This window comes from Miniopterus schreibersii, assembly GCF_964146895.1.
Source record: "Miniopterus schreibersii genome assembly, chromosome: 14".
In the NCBI taxonomy this organism is placed as follows: domain Eukaryota; kingdom Metazoa; phylum Chordata; class Mammalia; order Chiroptera; family Miniopteridae; genus Miniopterus; species Miniopterus schreibersii.
Window position 1 is genome coordinate 54,352,022 of NC_138114.1, and position 26,897 is coordinate 54,378,918.

At 53.5% G+C, this 26,897-nt stretch overlaps 1 protein-coding gene across 5 annotated transcripts in view; it reads left to right on the forward strand.

The window, feature by feature from the left end:
• Nucleotides 1–26,897, forward strand: part of CTBP2 (C-terminal binding protein 2) — a gene marked incomplete at its 5' end in the record, with an annotated part of 116,979 nt that overhangs the window by 39,393 nt on the left and 50,689 nt on the right. For 3 of the 5 annotated variants that reach the window (XM_081157664.1, XM_081157667.1, XM_081157665.1), the window contains one exon: nucleotides 3,799–3,902. The exons of the other annotated variants lie outside the window; for them this stretch is intronic. The remainder of the gene's footprint in view (nucleotides 1–3,798; nucleotides 3,903–26,897) is intronic. 5 annotated transcript variants of the gene reach the window in all.

Sequence of the window (26,897 nt, forward strand, 5' to 3'; positions counted from 1 at the left end):
CTCCCCCAGCCCCCATGTTGCCCAGAGATGCCCCCAGCAGCCCCCCAAGCATGCCGAGCACCTCTCCCTGCCCAGCCTGCTGGTGGCATCCCCAGTGCCATCCCACTTCTGTTTTGGTTGCTGGCATCCCACATCCTCACAGCGACCCTGAAGATGGCAGACGGGAGATGGGAATGGAGTTCAGGGAGTTGAAGGTCACCCTCCCAGGGGTGCCCTGGGGGCCGGTAAGTGGTGGGGAGTGGGGGACACGGGGCCGAGTGCCCTTCCCTTGTCATTGTGGATCAGGGGCCCGGGCTGCTCACAGTGTCCTGTGAACTACGCTCCTGCTGTGGCCCTGAGTCAGTGCCCACCATGCTCTGTCTGCGCACATGTCCGTCTGTCTGGCCAGACCTCTTGCTGACACAGGCAGGTTGGTTTTCAGGGTGGGCATTTGGTTTCTCTGTGAACTTCTAGTTTCCGTGTCTGCTTAAGGCTCTTCCTCACCCGCTGTCCTTGGCCGTGAGATAGTGGTGAGGGCCTGCTGTGTGTGCGTGGGAAAGCCCCAGCCCCGCTTCCCACGCCCTCACATCCCTGCCGTGGTTCCGCCAGCCGGGGTCATCTGCCTCTCAGAGACCGACACCCAGAACAGTGCTTGGGGCTAGTTTCTGAGGCAGGAGGGGCAAACACATGGACAGGGGGCTTGCGTGGGTACTGACGCAGGGGCCTTCAGCTCACCTCGGGGATCCGTGGAGGCCGTCGGGGTGGGGTGAGCCTTCTCTGGAGCTGTGGGAGATTGGGTGGGGGCCCTCACTGCTATCAGGGCCCAGGAGCAGTTCCGAGAGGCGGATGAAGTTTAAGTGCAGGCAGGATCCACCCTCTGGAAGGAGCCAGGGCGTAGCCTCTCAGGCTCTTAACAGATCTTCCAGAGGCTCATCTTGTTCAAGTTCAGAAAAGTAGACTTCTTAACTGTATACCTAAAATGAGATTTTCACACCCCCGACTCAGTGTAAGAAGAAACTAACCTTCCAGGTGGAGGGACTCTCCAGCCGTGTGTCCTGAGTTGTTAGTCTCCTGTGTGTAGATGCCCCAGGACCATGGCCTGGCTCAGAGCCCTCCAGGCTCTCGGTACCTCTGTTCCACTTCTGTAAGGGGTTTCGGGGGGGGTCCACCCCTCATTGTCATCCACAATGGGTGAAATACATTTGCCAAGCCATGTTTACTAGGTTCACCCAGGCTGGTGGGACAGGTCAGAAACAGGAGCCCTTCTCCCCGGCCAGAAGCCGCCGATTCGACGTGGAGCTGAGCTGAGCGGCAGGTGTTGGTGGGGCCGGGCCACCGGCTGGCACTGTCCGCCCTGGCTCCTAGCTGAGGAGTGTGGTGATCATCAGCTGAGTCATCCCTGTGTCTGGTGCACCCCTGGAAGTCCTCAGAGAAATCCTGCCGTGTGAATCTCCCCTGGTGGATCCACAGGGACCACTCCTTCCATCAGGCGTCTGTGAACTTTCTGCCTTCCCCTACCTCCCGTCTTTTTAAGTACTTCTTTCGACCTTCATGTGGATAACGGGCACCCGCTTTAACTATTCTGACCGTCTTCCAAACCCTTTAATGTCCTCAGTCCACTAAGCTGTCGGTATTCGCTTGGGCAGTCTGTCTGCAGGCTCTCAGGTTTCTGTCTTGAAACTCCATGCAACGTCCCCTCCTCTGTGAGGCCATCTACACAGGCAGAGTTATCTGTTCCCGGGTTAATTAATTTTACTGTGCATTATCTCAGTAAGGCTGTGCCCACCGCTAAGACCAGGTAGATGTTAACGTGTACATTTGTCTTCAGACCTTTGTTTAAAAATAAGAAGTAACGTTACAGACATTAAGTTTTACTTCTTATATGTGAAGTAAATATTCCAAGTATACCAGGAAGTTTTATATATACATAAAATAGTCTTATGTATTTGAAAATTCATTGTTCACATCTATGTGTATCCATAAACATTTGAGTGTCTACAGTGGAAACCATGAGAAATAGAAGGGAAAAGAAAGCCGGTGCCATGCTGGGACAAGCCATACTAGTCAGGGAATATAAATTCCATTATGCAGTTAGTTAAATATATGGTTTCCTACTATGTTCTAGACATGGAGAAGCCCAGACATGAATAAAATGTGATTGGGGCATTTAACCTTTTGAGATTTAGAGATGGGCGGGATAGCAACCTGGCATTCAGTGGGGAAGGTGTTACAGAAGTTACTTATGAGATGGGTTCTGAAGGGTGCATAGGAGTTTGCTGGGCAAGTTCTCACCACCTCAAAAGGATGGTTCCTTGGCCATAGTAGATGTATTATGTCATTAGAGGCTTGGGACTACTGAGAGCTTATGCCTGCCCCTCCCTTCCTGACCCTTAAGAGGCTGGGTTGTATGTCTCTGCCTCCCCTTCCTTCAGCTGGAAAATGGGGAGTGTAAGGTGGTGTGGGGAGCAGATTTCTTCTTGAACTTGGGTGTATGATAGTCGTGACTATCAGGCCCCCCTTTTCCTGAGGTCTTCAGAACCATTCCTGCGCTGGCTCACCTGTAGTGCAGGAGGAGCTGGCTGGTGTGCGAGCCCAGAGCATTCTGCCTCCTTACCTTAAAGAGAACTCGGGACTGTGGCTTTCTTCTAAACAGGGAGCCAGAGGACTGGGAGGTTCAGGGGTTCCTCTCTGATTTGCTACATAATCCGGCAGGATCCGTCACAGGATTGGATCCCAAGACTGTTTTAAAAGAGGAGAGACTGTATTAAGAAACCCTAGTTTCCTAAGATTTGAATGGTTTGAAAAGTACAGTGTGGCTGAGAAGCTGGCTACAGTAAGTTCATACGTTTTGAAAACACTAATCAGCCATTTGAATCCTGATTGAGCATAAGGTGGGCTCGGTGATGGCCAGGCTTGGCCACAGCCATTCCTTGCCATGAACCACACCCCTCCTCTCCCGCGGGACCCGGTAAGGGCTGCCCCACAGCGCGGACACTCCGGTTGCGTGGCCGCTCAGATGCTGAGATTCCAGCTGTCCTGTGGGGAAGCCACAGGAAAGACAAGCTGGCCACGCGTGCTGACAGGCGTTCACCTTTTCTGTCTGCCCCAGGACGAGCCCCTTGCCCTCCCGCCCCCAGCAGCTCTGTGTGGACAGGAAGTGGTTCAGGTCATCTGTTTGCTCTTCATTCCGTGGATCGGGAAATAAATGCGAGTTCTGTTTAATGCATCGCCCCTTTTCATATTGCATTTGCCAAGAAAGTGCAATTTTATTGAACATCGGGATTGAATTCTTAACAGAGTAATCAATTTTAGTAGTAAGTTAAAATGCCCCCTATTAATGGACAGCTGCAGCCGTTAATCAGCGTTACGGTGGATTAACAGTTGTCAGCGTTCATGCTAATGGAACTCAGGAACCGCGGGCTCTGGGCTGCACGTTGTAACTCCACGCTCCTCAAGCAGTTGGCAATACTTTTTGCCTGGCGGTATTGATTGTTTGGAGCCCTCGCTGGCTGCCTGGAGACCTCGAGAGGGCCGAGTGCCGTTTTCACGGCGATGACACGTCACCTCCTGGATTTGCACACTTGGCCTCGTTGAGTCAGGAGAGACGGAAAGGTTCATTTGTTCTGCTGCTCCACTGTTTAATTTGATCTGCGCTGTGACTAAAGCAAGACAAATAGTATTTTTAATGAAACCGTTTAATAACCTCGGGTAGCTTGGAGTCGAAGGCATTGGAAAAGTGCAATTAAAAGGGCGGCTAGATGTAAACAACAAAAAAACCCACCGCTTCGGCCTCACTGACCCAATTCATTCTGCTTTTAGGGTTTCATCGCCGTAAATGGTTCTGAACCGATGAAGCTGGATTCCCTTAGAAAGACGGGCAGCCTGCCGTGTGAACTGTAGAGCTCCTGGACAGATTTATATCGGTGAGTTATTGTAAAGTACCTCCAGGTAAAAAGTTCAGGTTTTCTAAAGCCCCCTTTGGAATGTGTTTTCAATTAGTGGATGACTATGGATCGCGGCAGCCGCTGGATGTTTCCCTGGGATATCTAATAGCAGGACCATATTGATTGCCTTTCAATTAATTGCATCTGGTATTTTCATTTATCAGAAGCAAAATACATGTAATTAACTCTGAAGCAATATAGTTCAGTGCAGAGCGATTGTTGCTGCTGCTATAAAGATAAGTCAATGGAAATTGTGCTGCTAGGAACTCGAGGCAGACTGGGGGTCGTGCTAGGACTGCTCGACGTATTAATTACCGAGCGTACAGATGGGTTAGGGACACAGTCTCACGCCCCCAGTCGTCCAGCACAGCGGTCGGTGGGCTTCCCTTAGGAGGCAGGCAGCTTGCTGGACGGCGTCTTCAGCGCGCCCCGCTTCCAGCTGCCAGCCTCTAGTGCCTTGAGCGGGGAGGGAGTGTTCCCCGTGGCGTCGAGGGGCGTGAGGGTGTGTGCGGGGACAGCGTGCAGTCCCGGCTGCACTTATTTGCAGTGGCTGGGAAAATACCAGTGATGGGGTTCAGTCTGCCAGCCACCGTGGCAAGGCTGGGGGCCTGGGCTCAGTTTCAACACACCTTTTGACTTTTTTCACAAAACATGGGTCTTTACTCAGAGTCTCCACGTGGCAGCTTCTCAGAAGTGGTTGACTTTTATTCTGCTTTTTCAAAAAGTGTCTTCTCCTTGAGCTAATAACATCATTGTAAAGCAAGAAAAAAGCGTGTGAGCAAATTTCTCAGTGTCTCTTCTGTCGAACCCCTAGGCTTGTTCCCCAAAGTATTAAATGGGACGGAGTTTCTGGTTTAAGGAAAGGTCAGGTTCACCACTGTGGCCTTAGGCCTGGTGTCCCTCGGAGCTGTGAGCACCAGGGGGCAGCCGAGCTGAACCTCAGCCCGAACCCAACCCGCAGGTGGGTGTGGCCCTGGGACAGGGTCTCACTGTCCTCGCGTCTCCCTCCTTTGCCCCATGGAGTAGCGTCAGCTTTGCCCCATTTGGAGACCTTACTTGTGAATTGAGTGGTTGGACTGGGATAGTCGCAGATGCCCACCTCTTAAGGTTTAACGTAGAAGCCCGGATGGATACCTTTCCTAGGGGTGACCTGAGAAGTCCTGCCCTGCCAGAGGCCACAGCAGAGCATGACATTCTGTGAGGACTGCTTACCAGAGGAAACTGATCTCTGAGCCATTCCAGGAATCTTGGCATTGGAGTGAGCGAGAGACGAGAAATACCACGGAGGCTTTTGGGGGGAAACATGGGAGTATTTACTCGTAAGTCATGATGGCCCCTCTCAACCACATACGTCAGTTTTGCCTTCCAAGGCCAGCATTTCTTTCTTTCCGGGCTCTCCCTGTTTCTGTTTTTTAGACCCTGTGTGCTGGAGTTGGCCCTGGGCTCTCAGACATTGTTGTACAGTCTTTGCGGGTCTGGGTTTGGTGGTGTTATTTCCAGCGTTGGGTGCTGGGGTTGAAGATGTTTTCAGAGGTGATGGAAAGAAACCCATCCGACTCCCGTGGGCCCATGGACGTCCAGTTCCATGTCTGAGCACTGGCCGTGTGCAGTGCCCGAGTCCTTCACAGAAAGGTGCCTGAGGCTCACCTGCTGGGGGAGGCCGTGTCTCCTCTGGAAAGCCAGAACTGGAGGTCAAGGCTCGGAACGTTTCGTAGACACTGTGGGTTGGAAAACTATTTCCTCCCAAGATAGGATTGTGGAGATTCATAGTGTAAAGATGAAATGGGCCTTTAAAATATCCACAGTGGTTGAGGAATAGCATTTTCATTTGACTCCATCTAATCATTGAAGCACTGTGGGATCTTGTTTAACGGTGGTCCCAATTTCAGGAACGCTTGATTGCGTAAATGCGTTGGGTATCAGAATGAAATTGCAGCACACATCCTAATCAAGTTCTTGGGCCTCAAGCACCCTGCTGGTGGGCCAGCCTTCACCCCTGAGCACCCAGCCTTCACCCCTGAGCACCGTGGCATATACTCCCAGGGCGGAGTTCTCACATGTCCCCAGGAATAGGTGTAAACTCTTGGACCTCTCTCTCCTGTATGGCGCGTCCCTGTGTCCAGTGAAGTGACCACCCATAAAGCCCCACCTACAGTTGATATGTAGCCACGAGAGGGGCATCTCGGAGTGCAGCCCAAGGAAGGGGACCCCACATTCAACCTGGGAGCTCACCTGCTGCGGTCTCTGGTCTGGGCACATCTTCTTTGAATGCGGGCAGAGAAGGAAGTAGGTGGAAACCACAAAGCTCATGAAAAGTCACAGCCTTGGAAAGGCCAGCCTGGAGGTGCTGGAACCTTCATTCTTCAGTGTTGTCCTCCTAGTGATGCTGAGTGTCTTCATTTAACAGCGTTCTGTGCCTATTATTCTAGACTTGGTATTTCTGATTGTGCCATTTTTTAATTGTTTTTTTAATAGCTCCAAATCAGACACTTCAGCTTTCTCCCCCAGAGAGGCTCACTTTGTTACCAGAAACAATAACTCGCTGCCCTTGGATCTCCGCTTACCATCCATTCTCTACGTGGTTACTTGTTAAAATGCGCTCTGGTTTGCTGACTTCTGGAGCTAGTTAAGCCTTCGTGGGTTCAGATGGATCGTTGTTTGTCTTGCGCTGTTTTGTTATTAAGTGTTAATATTTCTAGTGGCACCCAGGTACCTTGTAATTTTAACAAAAGTGTCAGGGTAAAATAAGTGCTTTTTGTTAAAATGTCTACAGATGAGTGGAAGTGGAAATCAGAGCCCTTGGCTTTGATTCTGTAAGGTGATGGTGGGGTAGTGGGACCTGTGGCCTGGCAGAGACACAGCCGCACCCAGAGAGGCTCATGTGCTGGGTTATTTTGACAGATCGAGATAACAAGGTGTAGAGGCTTGACCCGCCTCTCAAGGCCCCAGGGAAAGGCGATCTGAGGTCCCTAGGGCGCTGGGAACACTTGGTGGTAGGGGAGGGCCTTGCCATGGTCTGCCACGGGGACCAGGCCTCGGACCCTCTGAGTGGGGCTAGCAGGCCAGGGCGGTCGGTAAGGTCTCCTCCCCAGTCATTAGTGCCTTGGCCCTGTTTCGGCCAAGACAGATTTCTGTTTTGAAAAACAGAGGGGAAATATTGCCTTACTTTAGAAACAAACATCCACACCTTGGGTGGCTCTGGCTGTGGAGGAGCAGTGGCCATGCTGGTCCTGCCCGTGGCCTCCTGGCCTCCTCCTGAGCCCTCAGCCTACACTGGGGGGGTGTGATCCTGCTCCGGCTCTCAGGCCGGAGACACGCAGGGCCTTTCACCTGCAGGGAACTCTCTGGATGAGACGCAGCCTGGAGGCCGCAGTGGGGGGACCGGGGGGGCCTTAGCCAACTTGCTGCAACACTGGGACAGTCAGCAGGAGGGGCCCAGTGTTCCTTAGCGGCAGGTTCAAGCTCACGAGGGAGCAGTTCTCAGGGAGGTGCTGACTCAGCCCTGTCGTTTCCTTCTTTCGAGGACCAGAGGTCACCCATCCTGTCCCCTTGCTCTGTTCTCCGAGTGTGTCCTTGTTCTGGCCACATGGGTTGTGCCCCAGTCCTCACTCCTCCGGGTGAGCTGCTTTCTGCTCTGTGGGCCTGTCCCCTCCTCCCACCCCTCATGACTGCTGGTTCTAATCAGAGCCGATGACCAGCCGGGGAGGCGCAGAACCAAACAGAGGGCCTTGCTTTTCACTCTGTCATCCCAGTGTCTGGAGTAACAAGCCTGCTGAACTGCCAGGGTGGGGGTCTGCTGAGTTGTGCTCCCCTGGAGGGTCCTGCTTGGGAGGAACATCCCTCGGCCCTCTCTCCCCTGGTGGACGGGAGGGGTGTCATTATTGAGCACCCAGTCGAGATGTGACACTGGGGAACACAGGCACGAGCCCCACCTCTTTCCAAGATTTTTGTGACACTGGCTGGGATCCCATTTTATTCATGAAGGACATGGTGCTCAGATCCATTTGCCGACACTTGGGGCTCAGATACCCAGGGTGTGACCCCAGATCCTGGCTGCCCTCGTCCCTGCTGGAACACTGCAGTAGTGTCACCTGCTTCCTCTGAGTTGCGGGGTCCCTCTGTGGTTGGTGATGGCTCCTGGGTCCATGGCTTCCTGGGAAGTTCATGTTCTCAGGTGTATGGTGGAGTCAGTTCTTGCTTCAGGCACCTGGTCGATGCACCGTGGGGCTTGACCATGGTCTGCTCATCCCCAGGGTGTGGGCTGTGTGCAGGACTCCTGTATGCCGGACTCCTGCATGCCGAGAATGGCCCTCTGAGGCCAGCTGTGGTGGGGACCTGGACAAGCCACAGACAGAGGCATTCCTGCCCCACCCCTGGCCTCCCCAACAGACAGGAACAGCAGCCCAGGTTAGGGGACAGCCTGAGGCGAGTGTCAGTGGGACTGAGGGTCACCGTTTCTGGGGCTCAGAGCTTGCATGTGTTAACTGGAGGAAGACTGGGGAGGGTGGATGGAGGGGATGCCCCCAGGGTCATGGCCACCCTTGTTGCAGGAATTGCTTGTTTTCTGTTCACTGTAAGTTTCAGGCTGAGGGTGGATGTGTGAGTGTGTGAGTGGGTAGGAAATGAGCTTTCTCGTATAAAAATGTTGGGTCTCCGATCAGGTGTGATTAACGAGAGAGGGAAAGGTTGTTTCTGTGTGTGTGTAAATATTTTTGTTTAGTGTTTATGTGTTAGCACCACTGCTGTTACTGCTCCTAGAATGCATTACACCGGGAACATTTTTCCTAACATGGTCTTGGTTTCAGTTTGTACTTCCGTCTAGGTTCTTAGGGAGGGCCGCACACCACCTCTCGGGTTCAAGTCACAGCTGCCTCCGTGGCAGATGCTAAAGACACATGTTACAGCTCCAGAAGCCACCCATGTGGTGCTCATGGAACCCGGGTACTTTGGAGTTTTTCCTCTAATTTCTGGATCCCGATTTAATGCCTTTTCTAAAGTAAGGCTGAGAATTCCATGGTCCCTGGTGGAAGCGTGTCCCCACGCCTGTTGCCCGTGGCTTCCTCCTTACCTGGCTTCTAACACCCACGAAACACATTTGCTTTATTTATTGATGGACTCATTTATTTTTGGAAAACTCGGCGACGCCCACCTGGCCCCATGCTGTTAAAAATAAAGCCTTCTTGGTTAACTGAGTGCGGTGGCAATTCATTCTTGCCACGTAGCAATTAAGATAATTCCCCTAGACTTGCACCAGTTAAGTAGGAGATTTTGAAAGAAAATGCTGTGTAATTCCTCGGTTTTGGTGTGGGCACCCAGGTAACACGTGAGAATATCTGCCCTGAGCGGACTCCTGCGTAAGCAGGTAAAAAGGAACGTTTTTCTGTACTTAGCCTGAGAAGCAGCCCGAATGGTGACATTTATACATATTTCATGATGCGGTTTCCCTAGGCACCGGGAGCAAACAAATCAATTTCTCAGCAGTATACTATTTAAAAGAAACAGCAACAACCTGTGGGTGGGTTGCAGAGGCTGTTAAAATTAATTATATGTGGCAAAAAGATAGAACAATAGGAAATAAATGTGCGGGGATAAAAAAAAAAAAACACCAAAAAAACCCAAACCAGGGATGAACAGCAGTTCCAAGTATCTGATTACGGTGTTTAATTTCCATTTCTTCATAAATGTATCCTGACTAACAACAGTGGCTCCCACAGGGCACCCCCCATTGCCATCTCTCTAGGCTGACGGATCAGATGTCCCCGTGAGCGTCCCTCCCGTCGGATCTGTTGGGAGTGGGCCCTGATTTATTGGACGGTGCCGCGCTGCTGTTTAATGTAGATTTGCAGAAAACGTGGCAGAGCTATCTGGTTCCTGGGCCCAGTAACTCGACACCTCCTCTGTGGCGGCCGCCCCTCTCCTTCCGCCCAGCTATACGTCTGAGCTGAAAGGAGCCCTTTGTTGGTCCGGGGTGTAACCTGCACCTCCTTGAGAAATGCAGCTGAGGCCGGCCCGGCGGTCGGTGTCCGGGGCCTTAGGAGGAGGCAGCCAGCTGGGCGGTGCTTCCTCTCCTCGGGCTCCCAGAGCCCCCGAGCGGCCTTGCCCCTCTCCAGAGGGAGCCCGGAACTCGGACTGGGCAGTGCGGGTTTACTGAATGCCCCTCGGTCACGGTACCCTTGTCCCGCCCCTTCTGCAGACTGGAGATGGCTGTTTGCTTCCACATTCGGGGACAGAAACACTATGGGGGACAGTACTGTGCTGGGGCAGGCTCTGCGTCCTGGGAGATCTAGATCGAGTGCCCTTGGCCTCACCTGTACCTTAATGTCGGTCATCTACTGGGATTGGCTTTACTGGGTGTCCATCACCCCTCTCGCACGGGTCCCCTGAGTGTGGGAGGGTGGCCCCAAGCTGGTGGGAGCCCTTGCTCATTAATGGCACAAAAACCCAGGGTGTGGGGCTCTTGGATGACACTGAGCTTTCTGACTTTGGGGGGTGAAATTAGATAAAGGTGTCAAAGCGAACTTGGATTGAGGAGCTGTGCTCTGTTAGCATAGAACCTTCTCGAGTGGTTTCCACAAGCTCCCGGAGGCAGAAGCCCTGTCCGTTGTCCTCATTGCCTCCTTAATTTTAGGTACGGGATCCGACCCACCCATTCTGGAAGCCACCAGACTGTTCTTTGAATGAGCGGGACCAGGGTGGTGCGCAGTGACTGGGCCCGTCCGGCGCCTGTCTGGAGGGCCGTGCTGGCATCATCGGCTGGGAGTGTTTTCTACAGACAGAAAGCGAACCGGCATGTTGCACTACCTGTTGGGGAGGTGTACGTGTTCCGAAATAATAAGGCGTGTTCCCGAGCTTCTTGAGGCCGGAGCAGAGGCTTGCCTGTGTCTCTCCACCTGCAGGCAGGGTTGCAGCTGGAGCTCCGTGGGGCTTGGGGACCCACTGTGCTCTCCTGTCACCCAGGGTGTGGTGCCTGTGGCAGCCCCGCGGATGAGGGCGTTGGGTTCAGCTGCCTGGATTGCATCAGAGCTGGGATTATGAGCACCGCGAGGAGGCCCGACTGGCCCCTGGGTCCCATCGCTCCGGGTCCCTTGGGCCAGAAGGACAGATGGCCTGCATATCAGATTCCTTCATGGACCCAGCGTGGGGGCCTCCTCCGTGCCTGCCCTCGCGGATTTGGAAGCTGGTATTTCCTGCATGCGTAACTGATGGCCCCAGGCCCACCTTTTTTAAAAACCTTAACTTTGTGAGTACTGCACTCCTGGCTTTTCCTAATTCAATTGAAACTCGCTGCTGCTTCCTAATTACAGCAGGAACGACCTCTAAACCGCGCACAGGGCGGCAGCTTCCTCTCAGAAGGCGGATTCGTATTGATTTGTACTCTGATCTCCCACGGGCTTAAATGGCAGCACCGCAGAGGCCTGTTTAAAGCCGGAAAGCCTTCTGCCTGCGTGTTTAAACAGCAGATTGACACGGCGTTCTCCTTGGCCGGGAAGCAGCCCCGCTCTTTAGTCAGGAACCACACTGATGGTCGCTCCCTCCAGCATCCCCGTGGCGTTGGCACATCCCTGTGTTTGCCCGGGGAAGGTACAGACATGGCCGAGGCCTTGGTGATGGTGGGGAAGGGTCCTAAAGACAGGACCAGAAATGTTCGCAGCGTGACCGTGGCCCCTCGGGTGGCATTGACCTTGGGCCGACTAAACCCCTCTGTGCTTGCTGCCTCGGGTTCCCCCTGTAAAATGGGGGTGAGCAGCGATGCTTCATCTCCACGTTGTGTGGGTTCAGTGAAGCGGTCATTGAGGAGGGCTTAGCGAGTAACTGGTCCCTCGTAGGGGCTTAGTAAGGAATGACCGCCATCGCCATCGCCACCGCCATCACCGTGAGCAGCCCCAGTAAGTGAAAGAGCTACAGGCTCCGGGGGGTGGGACGCCCTGGCGACCTGCCCACAGGGCTGTGCAGTGTCCAGGTTGTAGGAACAGTCAGGTGAAAGGCGACTAGGACTCCAGACTTTCTTGCTCGTAACAGACAGTTCTGTCGTGTTTGCTTCCTGGGACTTTGGACATGGGGTGTAACCCCTGGTGAGGATGTGTCATCACGGGAGGAAGGGTTTCGGGTTCCCCGAAGCTTTTCCACATGAGTTCTGACTCGTTTTGTGAGGGGAGCTGCTCCGAGCCACGCAGGGGTGACAAGGACCGCTCCCAGGTGTGACCAGCGACCTGAACACCTGTTTATCACGTGCTTCCTTCTCTGGGAGCGGGTCCCCTCTCTAGTATCGATGGCCCCGAGTCTCTGCAGTTTGCCTGGGGGCGAGGCCAGCGCAGTCCCGGCTCCGGGCAGGGACCAGGGCGCGGAGGGGCCGGCACAGGCGGCTTCATCCTGGGAGCTGTGCTGGGGGGCCCGCTTCCCATGAAAGGCGGTTAGATCCAGGTCACCGGTCCGCACTCCCGCATTTTATGGGCAAAGTCTGAAAATGCAGATTTGTAACGAGCAATGGTAATGAATTCAGACTGTTTGCATTTCACACTGAATAATGGCTGGAATTATCAGCCTGGGGCGTATGAGATCCTTGGATCGCTGTAATCTTTTCTCAAGATTCAATTGATAGCATGATGTAATATCGCATTACTGTTATTAACAGCCCTGGCGATAAAAGAAACACACCTATTAGGGGAGGAGAATCTAGTAAAAATAGTGGTAATAACAAGACAATTTGGAATATGTAATATATGCTTTAAATTCCAGAAAGCTGCCTCTCATTTAAAATGCAATGTTGTGCCCATAGATTGAATGCAATACCTCTGTACCCTAGGGCTTCCTCTCGTCGACATTAAAAATATTCTATTTAAATGCAGATTCTGACTTGCAATCTAGGAAGAAGACTCGGGAAGTATGGAAACAGGGACCCCTCCGCATCTATTAAATCAATTTTGGTTTCCTGTTTTCCTTGCTCTTCTCCTGCCTGTCCGCTCCTCCCCCAAAGGGTAATTTTAAACATACAAGTAAGGACAGTGCGCAGACTTTCAGAGGGTAGTAATGCTGTTGTACCTCTGTCGGTTTTCGAATTCCCCTCCACATCCCCCCCCCCCCCCCAATAGCCAAGTTGAAGCACAGAAGGTCCCCAGACAGAAGCTGCAACTTTCTCCTTTCAAACCGAGTTGATTGTCACAGGAGGGAATGAGCCCATGTCGTAAAACTCCATTAATATTTACACGCATTTCTGGTACTTGAGCTTTTAAAATTTTAGAAAGTACTGCCATTAATATGGGGGGGCTGTGCACGCACGCACGTTGCCCCCCAGTTCCAGCCCTTGTGGCTTTCTACGTACATTCCTGTTTCCCTGCATGGAAAACCAGTAGAATAGCCAAACTGCTGGGCACCAGTGTCAGGAGACGTCAGGGCCTCCCTTCTCAGGGCAGAAGTGGCTGTTTGATGTCGAGCTTCAGCTACCAAAGGAATGGATTTATAGCTTTTGACATTTTGCTCTTAGAATTAATTATGTGGCTAATCATTATAAATACCGTTTTCTTTTGCTGTTGTCTCCATTTAACGGGGCCTCTCCTGCTGTACACACTTGTCAGTTTCAGGCGGAGCCTTGTGTTTTGGCTTTTATGATCTGTCAAGGGAAAATGGAAGTAAATCCTTTATAATATGCTAATTGATCTGTTTGGGAATTTTTAGATATAGACAACATCTGTGCTTGCCAGTAACACAGCTAATGGCCTGCGTTCCTCGCAGATGAGGAGACTTTCACGGTCTGTGCGTGACCTTGCTGAGACAGCCTGTGTCCTCTCTGGGGTGTGACAGTGTGGAGCGTGGGGCCTTTTCCTGGTGCCTAGAGACCGGGCCTGAGACCACTCGGATTCTGCTGTGAGGGTGCCTCTGGCCAGAGTGGGCTGGGAGGGACCCAGGATGGCCAGCCCTAGTCTTGTGCCCCTCCCACCTCCCACCCCCAGCCTAGACCAGATTGGCTGGAGTGATGCGGTCAGAGCCAGTGACCTTGGCCCTGGGCGCTCCCCAGAATCCTTCCGCCATTCTTATTGATGCCACATTTCCTGGGAGCTGGGCACCTTTGTGTTTTCCCTTAGGTGGTGGTTTGGGCAACTCGAGCTTATTTTTCATACAAACCTATGTAGCCAGGAAATGATTGTCGTTCCCTGTTGAGCGTGAGGGGCTGGGCCTGTAAGTGCGGCCTCCTGGAGGGGGAGTGTTTCCGGGCAGCTGGTGACAGATGCTTCAGGCCGAGTCAGGGAGGGAGGGTTCCTCAGCGAGCCTGAGCGCTGGGCCGCAGGCCGGCTTTCCCTGGCCGTGGAGGGCAGAGGTGAAAGCAACTTGTTCATTTTTTTTTTCTGGAGGCCCAAACTGGTCTAGCGGTTGCCTTGAAATGGAAGCCTCATGAGCTGAGTGTTCTGAGCACGCTGGTCAGTCTTGGGCACACAACCCCCTTCCATCCCCTGTATGTGGCTCAGTCCTGCAAGTTTGGGGTTTATCTGTGTTTACCCTGACGTTTAATGGATAGCGGAGGGTGATTGGCTTTTCCTGGCACTTAGCAGGAGCAGAATGGGACTAAAACCTGGGTCTGGGTTAGGCCCACACACCCAGAATGCTCTGCTCCATCACCATCTCCCCCACACAGTTCAGATGTTGGGTGTTAAAGGTTTGATATTGAAGGCACCCCATTGCTCTTGATGGATGGTCTGTAGTCTCTTGGGGTAGACTCCCAGTTTGTTTACAAACAGCCTCTAAGCAGAGGCTTCCTGAAGAGGTAAGTGTTCTCCGTTGAGATGAGTGTATGGCACTTGGAGCTCCATTCCCTACGTACTAGCCGGGACCAGGACGTGCCTCTTGCACTTCGCAGTAGCCAGGCCCCCAGGCTGGACCAGCCCTGGGAGGGCAGCTCAGATCCCAGTGTCTGTGTCTGTCCCTCTCTCTGTTCAGCAAAAGCAGCCCCCCCTCCAGGCTCACTGGCACTGCGAGGTGTGGCTGGGTGGGGGACAAGTCGGGACACGTTGGGAAGTCCTCCTCGGGATCCTGATCCACTCCTTCCCTGGCTATTGTGCCTGACAACACCAGCTCAGTGACGTCTTCAGGGCTGTCCATGTCCCAGGCGCCCTGCTCAGTGCTGTGTGTTGTTATCAGTGGTTCTCAGCCACCAGCGATGGTGTGTGTGGGTGTCCCAGGCGATCAGCGTACCTAAGGAAGAGGACTAGGCTGCCGCGAGTTCTGGAGTAACCTGCCCAGGGCCCTACACCTGTTCCCAGGGCTGAACACCCCCTGCTCGTGCCCGGGCAGCGACTGACAGCGAGGCTGTCTCACGTGCTTTCGGTGTGAGCTGGGTCTTGACTGCAGCTGCACTGTCATCACTGTCGCTCTTTCCTTTTGTTTGTGCCTGTAGAGCCTTTGGCAAAGGTAATCACTGCAGGTGGCCTGTCATCGGGCCACCAGCACCCCTGATCTACTCATCCCTGGCTGAACTTGCACACTGAAGCCCACTTAGAGGCACACACCCGCCCAGCCGGGCATGGCTCAGTGGTTGAGCGTCGACCTAGGATCCAGGCGACCAGGGTTCGATTCCCGGTCAGGGCACATGCCCGGGGTGCGGGCTCAATCAATGACTCTCTCATCATTGATGTTTCTATCTCTCTCTCTCTCCCTCTCCCTTCCTCTGTCTGAAATCAATAAAGATATGCTTAAAAAAAAAAAAAAAAAAAGAATTTAGAGGCACACACCCATGCACACGTGGGGGTATGGACTCTGTGGCACGTGTGCCTTTGGGGCACCTGCATCTGGACCAGGCAAGGGATTTCTTGGACCCCCGTCCTCAGCTGGGTGCAGCCGCCTTCTTAGCCCCCGCGGGAGAGAACTGAGGTCTTGGACCGTCACCTGTCTTAAGCGTTGGCTGAAACGTGTATGGACGTGGAGTTGGGGGTGATTGGGCTGTGCGGCTTGTTCTTCCCTCCCCAGGCTGACACACAGGGGCAGTTGATTGGAGACGGGTAAATTTTACCGTTGGATTTAAAAGGACGAGTGGACCTGGCTTACCCATTCCCTCAACCACGTACTCAGCAAGCGTGGCTCAGATCAGTTTATTATGCCAACATTAATATCAGGGCACACTCAACCTATAGTCAGCAGGTTCATACACTACTACTATCTCATTAAAATTTCAGGCAAAAGCTGCAGAAATTAATTGGAGGCATGTAATAGTTTAGAGTGTGAGCCTGCTTATGGAAATATAAATTACGTGGCGAGAGGACAGTTTTATATACTGAGGCAAAGCGGGTTTACTTTAATGAGCAGAGATAGGAGTCGGGGCCGTTTTTCTATTACAGATGCACTCTGAAGGGTTGGGACTCAGCTGATGAATAGAGTTAATTCGCTCCTACAGTTCCAATAATTCATGTTGCACAGTTTAATGACTTCTAGATAAAACCAGGATTGAAATGTTAATTTCTCTGAAGAAATGGCGGCACTCTTGTATATCAGGTTTTGCCCCCCTATTAAACCACTAGTCAGTTTCGCTAAACAAGTCTCTTGGAGGTGTTTCCTGCTTCGTGGACGTCTGTATTTCTCACCTGAGTTAGAAGTAACTTTTTTTAAAAAAAACAAAAACACCTTAATGTGTGTGAATCACCTTAGATGAGAATTTGTTGGGCGGAGCCCTGTCCAGGTAGCCTGACCCAGCAGAGGGTCTCTCCACACTTAGCTTTGTGAACAGCCACGTGGCTTAATCCACATTCTGGTGACTAGTAACTTTATTTCCTTTGCTTTCTTTGGCTGTGGGTTTGGGTGGGTTTTGAGCTGGGAAATAATGAGTGTGGATCTGTGAGCATTAGATTCCTGAGGCTCTGGTCTCAGATCTTGCAGAAATTTTATGATCCCCGTGTTATTTTATTTTGCATTTTTCCTTCCCTTTAAACTGAGTTCAGTGCCTTCTCTTTCTCTTTAACCTACTCTCAGAAAAGGAGAGGAGGGAGCAGGGAACACTAACTACAGTAGCAAAAGTTAACTAACAGTGTTCTGCATAATTAAGGGTGTTTCTCAGCCCTGCCACTGTTGACATTTTGGAGCAGATAGTTCCTTGTCGCGGGGCTGTCCTAGGCATGGTAGGATTTTTCTCAGGACCCCTGGACTCTCCCTACCAGTGTGACAACCCTGAGGTCTCCAGACGTCAGCGCACGTGTCTTGGGTGTAAAGTGACCCCACTTGACACCCACTGGTTTGTTTAAAGGGCAGTGTTGACTCCACGCCTGTCGACATTGTTCACAAACCACATTGACTAACCCTGTTGGTGCTGAGCCTGGGATGGCGTGAAAACCCCGCACTCGGGCAGGCTCTGCGCCCCTAGGGAAGCGGGTGACCCCCACCCATGTTGGTGTGTGCTGGCCCCCTCCTGCCGTGGGCAGACTTGGGCCCAGCCTCACCTCTGTTAGACTCACATGGGGATTGAAGACAGGACCTGGCCAACAGGCCTGTGTGTCCCGTGGTCATGGCCACGTGTTGGGGTGGCACACTGCTCATGCGTCGTGGACACGGGGCCGTCTTAAATCAGGACAAAGCCGCCCAGACTCGACCAAAGGAGCCTAATCGGCGCAGGCATAACTCACCGCCTGCTTTTCCCTGTTCCTTTAACTTTTAATTGAAACCATTTAGTTACCACCCCTGCTGCTAGGAATCTGGGGACAATTAGGGAAGTCCCATCTGTCCTTTGAACCACATGCTATTGCTTTTTTTCTCGCTATCTTGAGAAGATGGCAGATTCTAACGGCACCATCTTCGCTTCCCGCTGGCTGGCTGCTCTCTCACTTGAACGAATTATGGCAACTCTTTAATTCAATTATTTCTGCAGCAGAGGCTTGGAGATGATTCGGATGGAAGCACTCGCCCGGGTCTTCCAAAGCAAAGCGGTGACTCCGCCGAGGCTGTGGGTGGATTTGGACATTTCCACTCGGGGTGTGGGGCGCCGGCTGCACTGCCCCTCACCCGGGTGCCGTTTCAGAGCATAGATCGGAAGTGGCAGATGTCATGGGCTTTGCCAGTCTTCCCCAAGGCGAGGAATTATCTGTCCAGTAACATTAGGTCAGTGAGCTCCTACCCAGCTGTGTCGGAAGGAGGGGAGGCGAGGCCTGGGGCTCGGGAGGGCCGTCTGTAAACCTCCAATGTGCTGAAGTCCACTCTCGGCTTCCGTGTTTGACTTTGAATTAAACAGAGTGTCAGGAGTGGAAGGTGTGTTGTACAGTCATTTTAAGCGATTTGCCCTCTAATGTGGAAAATCTGTCTAAAATAGGAACTGCTGTGCTGCTTGTCCCGTATACAAGGGGTGGGAGGTGCTCTCCACGGAGCAGGCGGAGGGTGGGCCTCCTCTGGTGATGGTGAGACCTGTGACTGAGCCTGTCCCTGCTCTCCTTGCGGGCCTCAGGGTCCCAGGCATCCCTGGCTGCCAAGTACAGGCCGTGTCGTCACGCTCTGGGCGCCATTCACGCACCACCTGGCAGGCTGGGCTGGACTCCCCAGCCCCCTAAACTGTGCCCCTGGAAAGTGGGCTGTTTCCTGGCGTCACAGTGCTGCCCTCGGTGTGGGCATCTCGCTGAGCTTCACTGGCATGTAGAGGTGGGTGCTTTTTGAGAGTCCTGGCTCGGAAATGTAGACCAGTGCCCACGCCTGACGCTCGATGTTACTGGAGGAAATCTGTGTGTTCCAGGGTGGCCCTTCCTGCGCTGGACACCTGCCACTGGTTCTGTCAACACCTGCTTCACTCCAAGACGTCCAGGGGCCTGGCTTGAGAGCTAAATCCAGTAGGACAGGCTGCCGTGCCTGGGTACATACGTGTACATACACATGTGGGTCCGTGGGTCTGGGAGAGGGGTTAGTAAGATACTGCCAGAGGCTGTGACGCTGACATGATCAGTCAGAATCCCCAGACGCGGAAACCAAGGTCAACCTTCCAAAATAGCTCGCGTGCCCTTTGACCTAGTAATCTCCTTCCCCGCCCGGGCCGGGAACGCCCGACTGTGTGGAGACGGTGGCATTTGATGGCGAAGGTGGGGAAGAGCCGATTCTCTTTCAGCGACGCCTTCGCCGGTGCGGTGAGCTGAGTGGAGGGCGTGTCTCCGAGTGGAAGGAGCCGCGTCGAGCATACATTTAGAGACTGGGAGCATGGAAAGTCTCCTGGGGCATCTGATGAGTGTTTCTCAGTGGTGATCTTTAGCTGGGAAACTTGGGGTTTTGGGGTTTTTTTTCCCACTCCCCTACCCCATTGCTCTGTAATGAACATATGTTGCTTTTTGTTGTTGTTGATAGGGAAAGAATTGCTGATCGCCTTGCTGTTTCCAGAAGGTTTATGTGCTTATGGTGGCCGGGGTCGGGGGCAAGCCACACCGCGTAAGATTTATAGGAACAAAGCTAATTATCCTGACTCTCAAGACACCCCCAGGGCTCTTTCTCCTCGCACCTCCTGGAACGTGCAAGTGTCTGAACATCCGGGGTCCTCCGTGGCTGGCCGAAAGCATCCCGCCACGCTGTACCCCACTTCATACAGCGATTGCGCCTGGATGTCGCTAGAAGTCAGGGACCCAGCATTTCCTGTCGATCGTCGTGGCAGATGTGCCCTCGGGTTTTATGGCACTGGCGTCTGTGTACTTCCCGTGTCTGAGTTTTCTGTAAGGTGGAGTTTGTTTTGCGTTTGAGAGGGGGTTGGTTGGTTTGTTGTTGGGTTGGTGGTTTTTTGTTTTCTCTTTCTTGGCGGGTCAGTGTAGGAGTGTCCAGCTGCCATTTGGTAGCTGCGTGACGTTGGGGAAAATGGCTGATCCCCTGTGTCCCTAAAAATAAGGACAGTCGTACCTGTTCGGTGGACTTGTAGGGACTCGGTGGGTCAGTGGGTCAATTGGGTGGAACAGTGCCTGGAGATCAGTGATCAGTTGGTGGCCGTGTTCCCTCCTCCCCAGTCTCTTAGCCACTGTTGGTCTACACATCCTCCGTGCTCATGACCACGTGTACACACGTGTACACACGTGTAATGCCTAAGCATGTCATTTCGTTCATAATACATATTCTGCCCTAATGCATCAGCCAGATCTCTCTCAGTGCCTTTCCCAAATTCTGTTGTTAAAGAAAAACCTCGTTTTGGCTTCCCCGTGGCCTGCCCCGGCCCGTGCCCACACATGCCAGTGTCGTCTAACAAGCCTGGCTCTGGTTGTGGTATTCGAGGACTTGCATTGGAGCTGCCCGGACCCGTTCGTTCCTGAGGCTGCCTGGCCCCCAGGTGACCCAGCAGCAGTGCGAGGGCAGAGGTGGGATGGGATGGGGGCTGGGAAAGCTGAGCCAGCAGAGGCCAAGGTGATAACCCCCCCCACCTCGACCCCATCCGTTGTGGGTTCCCCTGAGCAGCCGGATGCAGTCATGGTTCCTTTCCTTGAGAAGGCATTTACTGAGTGCCTGCTGTGTGTCCCGAGTGGAGCTGGGACCCTCTGGGAATGAGGTACAGGCCAGTCTGGGGGCTGCTGGCCTTCAGCCTGGTTGGAACTGTCCGTTTGCTGCCTCGCTCCTCTCACCTGGGTATTTTCCAGTCCCTGGCTCCTCCCTCTGGGTGCAGGGGGACTGGAGACCGGTGTCTGGTCTACACACTCTGCCTTCAGAACAGGGAGCAGCCGAAGCCGTGGCCGACCGGTCTCGGGAGGCCTGGTGGGTGGTGGGGCTCCGGGCCGACAGCATTGTCATTTCATTACCCCAGTTGGCTCTTCTGCCCGAACCTGTGCTCTCCCAGGGTCAGGCCACTACTTCTCAAGTTCAGTGTCATCAGATTGGCTCAGCTTTACCGAATTATTTCATTGATCGTATCGGGCCTCTCTGTGACCTGGATTTAAAAATTTGGCGCCAACGTCAGATACGTCAGAATCTCTGACGTTTAAAAACAAAATCCCATTAGTGATGTTTGTTTTCCTTTTCAGCGCTCTTGTGAAAAGGCACATTTTATTCTAGTCTAAAATTTGTTGTCAAGAGCAAGCATCTTAAAGTAAACAAAAATGTTTTGCAGCATATTATCAGGCTCAGAAATGTTCTGTGCAAGCCTCTTCCTTTGAGGGACATGTGGGAGAGCTATTATTCTGTTGCATAGTTGGAGGAAGAAATTAGAACACAGCCTTTGGGTCTCCAATACCAGTTTTATTTTATTTTATTTTTTGTCAATACTCATACTAGAATATTTTTTCCATTGATTTTTTTTTTAGAGAGAGTGGAAGGGGTGGGTGGGGAGGGAGGGAGAGAGAGAGAGAGAGGAACAGCGATGTGAGAGAGACAAATCAATTGTTTGCCTCCTGCACTCACCCCAGCGGGGCCAGGGAATCAAACCTGCAACCCTCTGGTGCTCAGGCTGACACTCTAACCACTGAGCCACACCAGCCAGGGCTCCCATACCCGTTTTATATCCCAACGGCCAACATGATGTGTCCCAGCTAGAGTGACAGGCACGTGTGATAGGCCACAGAATGAGAACGGTCCGGTTTGATGTTTTATCTTGGTCATTTCCCTTGGTGCAGTGGACCATTGACCTCTGGGAAGGTGGGAGAGCCAGCCCCTTCCGCTTGGATCTCCTTCTCTGGGGCAGCTCTGGAAGGTCAGTGGGTTTCCACAGTGGTGCAAAGTGGCGCTTATGAGGGGTGTTCTCGGCTCCCTCTTTCTGTGTGTATTTTAAGTAAACTCAACATTTGGGCCTTAGGCAGAGCTGTTCCTTTCTAACTGTTGGAAACAGTAATTTCCAGGGGAGACACATCACATTTTCCGATTCTTTGGATCACTCCGTGTAGTTCAGAAGGTAACAGGCAGCTGAGATAAGCCCTGAAGTTGTCGGGGAGCCTGCAGTGCTGGCTCGGTTATTCAGCCTGATTGGGGGGCACTAACTGTCAAAGCGGAGCCTTAACGGCACAGGAGGTCCCAGAGGCGGCCGCGCGGGCGCTGCCAGTTGTGGGTTGAATGGCAAGGGGGCGTGGTTTGCGCGTTTTCACTCTTCCTTTCGGGTCGTGGTTGATAACCTGCCGCTGCCTACCTGTGCCCACCATCCCCCCCCACCCCCGTTCCTTCTTTGGCACTAACAGCTTCCCGTGCCCCTCGCCAACTTCTGCCCGGCCCCGGGGTCACGGCCCGGGGGCTGTTGCTAAGGAGAGGCCTTGTTTGCACAGCCCGGGGATGTCCAAGGGCAAGTGCGCTTTGGCAGAGATTTGCCCATGTGTGTCCGGCCCCGGCTGTGACAGGTGGAGAGGTCGGCACCTTGGGGGTCAGTGGGGGCAGCGGCGGGGTCCTGTTTGTGGGAAAGGGCCCTGGTCCGGCAGCGAGGCCAGGCGAACGGGCAGGGCCCGGGATGGTGCTGCTTCCTGGGTGGGGCCAGGGCCTGCCCCGTGGCTGCCGGACCCACCCTCTCCCGGGGAACAGACGGGAGGAGGGGCTCTAAGTTCCTGAGAACGTCGCTGGCCTGGGGCCTTCCCGCTTACATGGGTTCCGTGGCCCCGAGGCTGAGGAAGTGCGGCACATCCACTTACAGCCCAGGGTCAAAGTCAGGAATGACACCGATGATGGTATTATCTGATCTTTGGACCTTCTGCAGGTTTTGCCCATATCTTCTGGGGCCCAGGAGAGTTTCGCTGCCCTGGCTCCTCGGTCTGTTCCATCCAGTGCTCTCTCCCCACGTGGCTGTGTCCTGAGAACAGGCCGGGCGTGCTGTCCACTGTCCCTCGTGTGCGTTTGCCTCGGATCTTCTGCTGCGATTCGAGTTGTGCGCTTAGAGCAGGAGTTTCCGCGGGGACGAGTTCTCCGTGTGCCCCGTTGGAGGGCACGTGACATCGGTTTATCTCAGTACAGGTGAGGTTAACCCGAACCACTCCGAGCCTTCGTTGTCTCCGCTGCGGAGCTGTTATCTTTCCCGTGGTAATTACTGGGTGTGCTGTCGGAGACACTTGGAGACGGTGTAAATACGCTGTGGGTCTCTGAACTTGCTCCCACTGGTCTCGGCATCCGTTGGTCACTCGCCTGCATCAGTTACTGTGATGGTTGCCAAGTGGGAATTGTCTGGGTCCATCAGTTTTGGTACAGGTTTTTTTTTTCCATTTGCTTTCTGCTGTTAACAGGAAGCTTCCCCTTTTCTCTTACACATAATGAGAACCCGGGAGTGTGTGTCTGTCTGTCTCTATGTGTAAAGAATCCTGGGTTCTTACTTTATTTTGTGGGTTACCTCCTGTTACTGTCATTGTTCATTTTGGTGCCCACATGGCTTCAGATTTGGCCAGCGGTGCCTCTTCAGGCGGGCTACTCAATCCTGTGTCTTTTTTTCCATGTGTCCATCTTTTGTTGAGCATTTCTTTACTTTCCGGCTTAATCTCCCACCCCACTCCCCTGTGCCCCCTCCTGTCCATGATTCTGTGTGTCTCCGTCTGGCAGACCCTGTGTCGGGATGGCCTGGGGGGGGGGGTACCAGTGTGATTCATGCTCTGAATGTGGACCTGCACCCCCTGCACCATGAATTCAGAGGCTGCTATGAGCTTCTCTCAGGCCAGCAGCGCCTCCCCAGTGCTGACCTTGGGGGCATGCTCGAGGCCTAGGTCTGGCCCCTCCATATGGCCTGTGGCTAAAGTTCCCTGGGTTCGGTAAATAATGTATGACTGCAGCTGCTGCAGGCCTGGATTTCTTCTTTCCCCCCATTTTTTTTATTTCTTGTGTGCATCTGGAGACCTCTTTGGCATTGGAGCCTGGAGTTCATTTTAGAAAAGATCCGTAGGAGATTGTGTTTCTGATGATGACAGTCAGGACGGGGCAGATGTCAGCCCTGATGCTCTTGGGGTGGTTTAGGGGTGGTCTCAGGTCCGCAGTGGTCCATCCACTTAGGATGGTCAGGGAGCAGTGGCCAGAGGCATGGGGAAGGGTGTGTGCCGAGAATCCAGCGTCACTGACGGTCACCTGCCCTGGCCCCGGTGAACTGCTGGCTTCTCCGTCCTGCGTAAAGAGGCCGGTAACAGGGGGGCTTCTGTTGACAGCGTGGACCTATTTGTTTACCCCCTAAACCAAGGAGCCTCGGTGGGTGTATTTCTCTTTAGAAGTTTTGACTGCTGCTCCCTTAAGTAAAATTATATAAATGCTGGATTTATCTGCTCCAAAAAGACAGGCCCCTTAGAGAAGTTAAGCCGAGTATAAAATGCCCTCGTGGTGGTTAAATTTATATTCTGTTAGGATGATTTGTGCACTTTCCAGTACGCTGTGGTATTAAATGCATGAATATATGGCAGAGCTAACTCGGGAGAGCATCTGATTAGACAAGATCAGCCAGACGCAGGTACAGTAGAAGAGCCGATTAGCACAGTCACTGGAGTTCTCAAATTCCGCCTGAAACATTCAGCATCACAGGCAGAGAACGTCGGTGCTTCTCCGCTGAGTGCCGTCCGCCACGAGCGGTTTCATCCCGGAGAAAGGCTCCCAGTTCCCAAGCCCGGCTCCAAGTCTCATCGGAGAAAATGCCCTGGAAATAAACTCACGATGGACATAGTCACTCTTCCTAATTTTGGGACCAATTCTATTCAGATTAGCAACCATTATAGCTATTTTGGTCGTCTTTTGTCACTGGGAATAAGTTTCCCTCTGGGAGTGGCATTCATTTCCCGTGGGGACATTACCAGAGAATTAATAATGAACCCAGCCCATGCGAGGGCAGGGCCCACCCTTTATTGGAGCCAGGGCTCAATTTAACTTTCTATTTATAACGGGCTGTTTGAAAATGGTCTTTCGTCATTGTTTTCCATTCTTACTGAAACCAGCCCACTATTTATTTGTTGATCTCAGTCTGAGGAAGGAGGACCGGGGGTGTGGCTTCCATGTGATGGGGTGGCTGCCTCGGGAGTTGGAAGGAGGCCCAGAGGGCAGGTTAAGGATCACTTGAGACTATTCTGCAGCCCTTCCCCTCCCAGCCCACCTGGGAGGAATGGTGGCTGCCTCCCCCAGCAGCACATCGGGGATGCAACCTGGATTCAGACTCCTCTCTTTAAGCCGAAACCCAAGGTAATATTGGTACCGAGCGTGGAGATGACAGAAGAGACTCTGATGGTGCCCCCCCCCTTCAGACTAAATGCTATAAAGGTGACCTGAGGGCTCCGGCCATGCCCCCCGCGGCTTTTCCCTGGGCGATCGATTTCTGCTGCTCACCTGAGTGCTAGTTTTTTAGGAAGGCTCCTGTTTTTTCCAGAGAACCCTTTAGTTGGAAATCCCAAGCACAGAGCTTTGCACAGTGCACCGCTGGACACAGTGTCATCCTTGGATCCCCGTCAGTGTCAGCCACCAGGCCTGATAACGGAGCAGAAAAGACTGTCCTCTGGGCCCAGGGAGCTTGGAGCCCAGGACAGGGTGGTTCTTTCCTTCCTGTCTCCACTTCTGTCCTGTCGCTCTGAAAACACAGATAAGGGGAGCATGCCCTTCGCCGTGGGTGCCTCAGAATCCCCGCAGACGCCAGAAACTAAGAACCCCCCCAGCTCACGTGTACCGGAAACACTGAGTATGCTTTGTATCCACTTCAACGCGTGGCTTTTCTCTAGGTGGATAAACCCACATTCACCGCTTTGCACAGCTGATGGCTTGTTCTGTCCTTATAATAGCTGCTTTCTGGCGGCGGCGGTGGTGGTGCCCAGCCACGGTTAGGCTTATTTACCGTGTAAACCTGCGAGGCGAGTGGCGGCCTGTGTAAACACGAAGCTTTCGCGGAGCGCGGGAGCCGTGGGCTTTCTCCCCGGGGTGGACGTGGCACGGGGCCCCTGAGCCGTGGAGCCCACCTGGTCCTTCACAGCAGGAAGTGGCCGTTCGGGTGACATCACTGCAGGGTTATTTCTTGTTGTGATTAATGGAGCAGCAGGAAGTAGCGAGACAGATGACTCCTGGCAGAAATGATGTTAAGGGGGGCGATGAAGAGGGTCTGGGGGGAGAGAGCCTTCCTGGATGTTCCAGCTCCCGGGGAGAAATCCGGAACCACGCGGACGCGGCCCCCAGGAAGGAGCTGCCTCTGGCTGGCGTGGACACAAACCCTAACCCCATCGCGGCCACAGCGGGGCTGGCCTGGCTGCCGCCTGGCTCCGGGAGGTTTGCTTGTGCCCAGGGTCTTGCACGTCCCGTCGCTGGCAGGATGGAGAGCTCTGTCTCCCAGACCCCGTGCGTTTCTTCCGGCGAGGAGCTGGGGCAGCCGGAAGGAGCGTGGTGAGTGAAGAAAGGGTGGCGCGGCCGGGCTCCTGGGGGAGGCACCGATGGTGGCGAGTTGGGGCGGCGCTGGGGCTTCTGGACCTGGAAGAGATGTTGACTCTCCCTCTGGCTGAGTCACTCGCTGTGTAGAGCTGCCCAGGTTGGGGTGGCCGTGCTGAGGACACATGGTGGGGGAGCTCGAACCCAAGAGTCCTGCCTGTACCATCCTCTGGGGACAGCACGGCGCCCAGTCCACTTGAGCGGGCGTGGCATGGGCAGAGTCCTGGCACGCGCTCCCTCGGGGTCGTGTTCTGGGCTGGGGGCGTGGGAAGTGGCTCAGGTGGGTGCCGCCTCTGGTGCTGGGGTGGTGGCTGGGTAATGGGGATCTGGAATATGGCCGGGGGGCGGCTACACATGGGAGGGAGGCTCCAGAATGAGCGGTGAGACTCAGGCTGTCTTTTGCATCTTTGAAACTTTAATGAAAATAGAATATACACACAGAACAGGGCACACACCTTAAGTGTACAGCTCAGTGGACTTGAGTGGAAGCACACACTTCACACTTTGTGTCTGTGAGGTTCATCTGTTTTGTGTGGATAACCATTCGTTGTTCACTGCCGGTTAATACTCAGTTGTGTAAGTAAACTTCAGTTCATAGGCCCATCCTCCCGTTGACACTGGGACTTGGTAGCCTTGGGCCGTCCCCGGGGTGAGAGGCCTCTGTGGTTTGGGCAGCCCCGATTGTGCAGCTCTGACCTCCCCGAGTTGGACGTCCCTGGGTGGTGA